This window comes from Gobius niger (assembly GCF_951799975.1).
Source record: "Gobius niger genome assembly, chromosome: 18".
NCBI classification, from domain to species: domain Eukaryota; kingdom Metazoa; phylum Chordata; class Actinopteri; order Gobiiformes; family Gobiidae; genus Gobius; species Gobius niger.
The window spans coordinates 14,788,218-14,794,217 of NC_136869.1; positions in this window are offsets into that span (position 1 = coordinate 14,788,218).

Genomic DNA, 6,000 nt, shown 5'->3' on the forward strand with positions numbered 1-6,000 from the left:
AAAAGCGCGTGGAGGAGTGCACTGAGAGGAGAAAGGGGCAGGATATATACGCTTTCTCAATCTGGGTTCAATTAAGCCTGGACCGGGTCAGTGACGCAGCAGCAGAGGCTACAGGGCAAGCCGGCGGCCGAAAACCATGCAAACAACAACTAAAGTCAATGCCAAAAGAAACAGGAGAACGAATACATTAAAGAGAGAGCAGCAAAGGTAAAAGGCACGATCCTCACGCTCTTAGGGGCTAGCCTGTTGGCGCACTATCCAGTAGCTAATGTCCAGGCTTAAAGAAGCTGCAGGCTCAATATTAAGCATCTTTCCAATGAAATGAGACAAAGTGTATTAATTTCATACGTATAAATTGTGCGTGTCCAAAACCTTTAGTTGCTGACTGAAGGGACAGGTCTACTAGTCCTAGTATCTGGTAAAAGTCCATTGCAGTTTGTGGTGACCTCAGATGGACTCTTGTGCAAACGCAAACATATCTTCGAGCATTTCCTCACGTCCTGGAAACCCCCACATCTGTGCTAAAATGAATTCTAAAGTCCAGATTTGTTTTTAATATAAAAACTATTAAAACCAAGGAAATGAAAAGTTCAGATTTATTCAGAAAATAAATGAGGAAATCCTCATCCCAACTACGCATTATGAATACTCAAACACAGGCCCATACTCTACAGTGGCCTGAAGGGGAAGGGAGGGGGCAGGGGGATGCACATTTAAATCAATCACTTTATACAGCTTTGGGCGGTGGAGGAAGTTAGTTGGGCTGTCTGTGTGGCTACAATATAAAATATGTACATAAAAAGTAACAAGGCAAATGGTTTTCCCATATGTTTAATGCTACTCCTGTCTGAAATTATTGGCTAATATGGTTTGAACTTGAAATCAAAACATAAATGTTGCCATTAGCTGGAATGTACCAGAGTTAGCCTTAGGTTAAGTTACATTTTCTGTCTCTTAGATGGGCAACATACATAAGACAGGAGAAAATTCACTGGACAAAGGATTGGCCAAAGTAAAACACACAGACGTGTACAGTGTTTTCAAATACAGTAAACTACCCCTACTCCCTCCCCCATATACAGCCAGACAAGACAGCTTAAACAATACTAGTCCAAAGCCAGCGCCTTGAGGAATGCAGACCAATGAGTCATCAAGGAGGTACAAATCATATATTTTTATTTAAGTAAGACACCGACTTTAATTCTGCATTATGTATTCTTTAACAGCGTGAGATTCACCACTGAAGCGGAAGATTAATGTTTCTAGTTCTTGAAATAACATTAAATGGAAGAGGTAACACCAATGAAGAAACCTGTCTAGCAATCCTTCAGATCATGAGGAGCTTGATCTACTGTACCTACCTAGGATTTAAACCATTGTAAATGTTTCTTATAGGTTGATGAGGAAACTGGAGCATCCAGAGGAAACCCACTCACAGGAAAACCATCAAAGGCCCCAACCAGGGACGTTCTTGCTGTGAGGTAAGACCATAAGACTCATGCACCATACCAAGTACCACCAATAAGGAAAAAGTTATCAGTGAACTATGAATCTAGTTTGAATCTGTTGGACACTATAAATATAATATCGTCTTTTGATGATGCTGTTACTAACGCTTAACTCACATGAGTGTAGATGATGCATGATTAATTGAATTCTAATAAAATTCAGATGATGCTGCACTGGTGAGGCGAGCATCCTCCCTGACTTGAACAACAGCAAGGCCTCCTGAAAGGCCCATATACATTACCCCAAATTTATTCAGTTCATTTTCCCAAATAGCCGGTCAAACGAGGGGTACCTAATGTCCCCCATGCAGCATGTATCAAAAAGAATCAATTTCACCTCCTCACTTTTGCCTCGCTTCCTTCTTGTCTATTTCTTTTCTTTTTGGGGAGGCGCAGGGGAAGGCTAAATGATGGCAATTCTCATAGCGAGGCGCAAATAAACTCGCGGCAGCAGAAGTAACTGTTCTCCGCTGAGGCGTGCATCCAGGCCCGGGCCCCCTGCTGGCAGACAGTCAGGGTGCTGTGCCAGAGACGAGAAAGCCCAATGGCAGGAAAATATCACGTCCCACTCCCCGGAAATTGATCTGCTCCTTGTACGGAGGCAGAAAATGAGCGATTTTAATTTCGTGGCTGAGTCTGATGATAGAATTCTAGAGTATTTGGGTTCAATCGGGATGGGTGTTTTGGGAAATGCGGGGCGCTGGGATGTTGTTGTCGCCTGTCGCTGTTGTTTCTATGCATGAGTAAGTGGGCCGTAAATGCTTTGTTATTAGATGCCTGCTGAACCCAATGACTTGATGGTAAATGATACACTCACCTGGCACAGTCTACATATGCATAAACAGTCTCCTTCTCTATCGCCTCTGCACACAGATGACATCATTAGGCCTTTTTTTTTTTTTACAGCATATAAAAGCACACACTTATCATGTAAAATCAATGTACGACTATATCAATGTCTTCCCACGTTAGGGTCACTTCGTTCATTCAGAAAAAAGGGTTATTCGCATCATCAGGTGTGGCGTGAAAATAGGATTCTACTTTTGGGCCAAGCTTTTCAAACTTCCATTGCTACTATCACAATGCAAAATATGAAGAGTAAGAGGAAAGTAAGAGGAATCTGAAAACTAATGACACACTAGTGAGTGACGCTCAGGTCTATTACTGTTTGGCCCTGTTTTGTTCAAATTGTGAATAAACAAAGACAAAACTGTTACACACACTCTAGCCTTCAAAATAGGATTGTAGGTCATCATTGTTGCTTTTATTTGATAACCGTAGCTCACACAATGGACGGTATAATGTGTATCATGTCATCGTTTGATCATTTTGTCTTCTGTAGCTTCTACTTGTGAATGGCTGAAGCATCAGAGCAACGACAGGCCTCTGATGAAGAACATACACAGCAAAGGTGCATTTATTCTACTATTCTCTCACGTGGGATGCTTAGATTATTAATCACATCATCCTTACTCACTTTTTTGTTCTTGAAAATAAAATTAAAACTGTGGGATTAATTGGAATTGTAAAGGGCTCTGTGTCATAATGTCCAGCCAATAGGGGTCAGTAATGCAACACATTTGTTTGAGTGGTTTCCATGATATGTTTTGTTCTTCCGAGGAATCTTAGATTGAATATTGGATTGGATTTTGAACTAGGGATGTAAAAATTAAAGCAATAATTAGCACATTAATCATGAATTAATCGCATCCTACGTTTTGACCAAACACTCTCCTGTGTCTGAGCACACATGACCTGAAATACAAAGCATTTGTATTAACTACATACAGTGAGGGACTTCCAACCTTTTTACCAGCAACAGAGCTACTAATGCATCAAAGAGGATTGTCTAATTATGCTGTTTCAATGAAAATGACTTAAATGTTGTCCTTATACTCTACCATATGTATCTAAAAGTTTGTTGATTCTGTTAAAAATGTTCAAGCGCCTGTAGAAATGTTGAAAGCTTTGGACGAGCGACCAAGAAAGGGCTGGAGAGCGACTGGTTGGAGATCCCTGTTATAAGCTTTTCCTATAGAATAATGAAACTGTGAATATTTGGTGAATAAAATATGAGCAAATGCTTTATATTTTAGTGTTTTATGTCGGCCAAATATTAATAATGAATATAATTAGAATAGAGTAGATTAGAGTAGAATAGAATAGAATAGAATAGAATAGAATAGAATAGAATAGAATAGAATAGAATAGAATAGAATAGAATAGAATAGAAAAACTTTATTGTCTACCATGCACAATGATGGCAGAAATGTACCTTTGGTTTTGGCTCACACATTCAACACATTTGCCCAACAATGTAATAAAAATACATAATACATTTAAGTCCATTATAAAACCAGTTCATTGCAGACGCAGCAGGAGATTCACTTCATCAAAAGAAAAGGAACAGAACAGACTGAACGACATTAGCGGTTACAACTTATTCAGCTCCTTGATGGCAAAGGGCACAAAAGAATTCCTGTACACACTTTTCTTCGCACAAGGAACTCTGTATCTCTGCCGTGATGGAAGGAGCTCAGAGTGATGGGACAGTGGATGGCTATCGTCATCTGTGATCTTACGACAGACACGATGCACATAGAGAAAAATGTGCTGCGATTAATCACGCTTAATCAAATTTCAACGCGATTAATTTTACAGCACTATTTCGAACCTCCCAAGTACAAATATTACGTTTTTCAGCTTTTTTGTTGTTGTGGCCAGCTCCAAACAAGGCTTATAACACATCTAATCTAAGGCTAAACCAGTTGTTAAAGGGTTGGTGGTGGTCGAAGGGGCCGTTGGTGCTGACTGGCAGCTACTCTTACATCTGTCAACCTCACGGCAAAAAAAATCCAATGTAAATGTATTGTATTTTCTTTTATTTGAAGCCACAGTTGCAAAAAAGTGATGGATGCAATATTGTTAGGATTAAATTAGCCATTGCACCTGCGAGAACCCCTACACCGCCATAAGAAACTGTGCTTATATTCCCCTGTAAACTATGTTGAGAGGAAAACAATTGCCTGAACTCTGTGTTGTACTTCTGAACTGTAACAGCCCACATCAGAAGAGAAGGGCACTTTTGATTAAATTAATTAGGCGGTAGCAAGTAGCGGCAACTAATTAGCATGGGTTTACACACTTCTGTGCTCTTGTTTCTCTTAAGTAATGAGATTCTTCCATCTTCCCTTTATTCTCCTTTCAGCAGCTGTCAGGCAGTCACTTCCAGACACAAAGCAACAAAACTATTACATGAATATATATAGACATTCAAAAAATTGGCCTTTTATAGCTTTCAAAGCTATTACCTGACAAGATGTGTGGCCATTTGTTGGCTGTCTATGTTTTTGCTATGTGCCAGTGCATTGCAACTATAGCCTATGTACAAGTTGCTTTGAAGGACATTGTGTGCATTGCAGTTGGGCTCCACCTGACCCGTCTAATATCTCACTGACAGATAACAGCTGTATTTAGGTGTCAGACAACAAAATGGCTTTCTTGTAATTCTTGTATTTTTGTAATTGCTGCCTTGTAACATAGCAGTGCGGCTTAATGCTAAATGGCTGCTGACACGAGCCATTTCCACGCACACATTTGACAGGTCCATTTAACGCTGATTAGATTTGCAAGGACGTGGTAGTGTACCCTGTCCTCTGAGTATCTCCTGGATCCCCTATCCATCTCCGTAATGCTATGCAAATGGTTTAATACGAAGATAAAGACCGTCACAGATCTCCACGCTCCCCTGGTTCACAGCCCCGCGTTTCCAGGACGATAGCTCTAACGAGGAGGGCACTATTTGGGAGTCATTTAACGTTGGCCCCTCTGACACGCGCCCGCTCGCCTCCACCGCCACCCGCCACCGCTTCGGCCATTAAAGAGCCTCTTGCACACCCACACCGAGACACACAAGGCACCGCAGACGCCTTTTAGCGGCAGCTCCCAGTTTCTTACACATCACAGTGTCACAGAATAGAAAATTACACTCTCCTCCCACAGAGAAAATTGCTTTGGAATTGCTTGGTTATAAAGATGTGCTTTAAAGAGAGGGGGTGCATGCAATAAAGCAGGACACACACAAACACAATTACTTAAGCACTCCAAGGACAATTCTTACAAGTTAATCAGAGGATTTACCAATTATTGATGTCAAAGGGATTTGGTTGCTGCTTATTTCACGTACAGTACGGTGTTTTGGGGATTTGTAGACTCTTCTTATGCGAATTTTCACATTCTAGGTTGGACGCTAAATGGAAATACCTGATGCAAAGTGATGTCTTCCAGCACAACAATGCCCCCATCAATAGGGCGCTGGAGGTCGGCGAGGCGTTTAGTATGAAAATGATGTGAGTTGTTTGCTGTGGCCTTTGCAGGACCCACCTCTTCACCCAACATCTATAATAGATTTGAATAGAAATGTTGGAAAAGAACATCATCGCAACCACATACAAGAAATATCAAGATTGTCAGATGGAAAACCTTGATTATA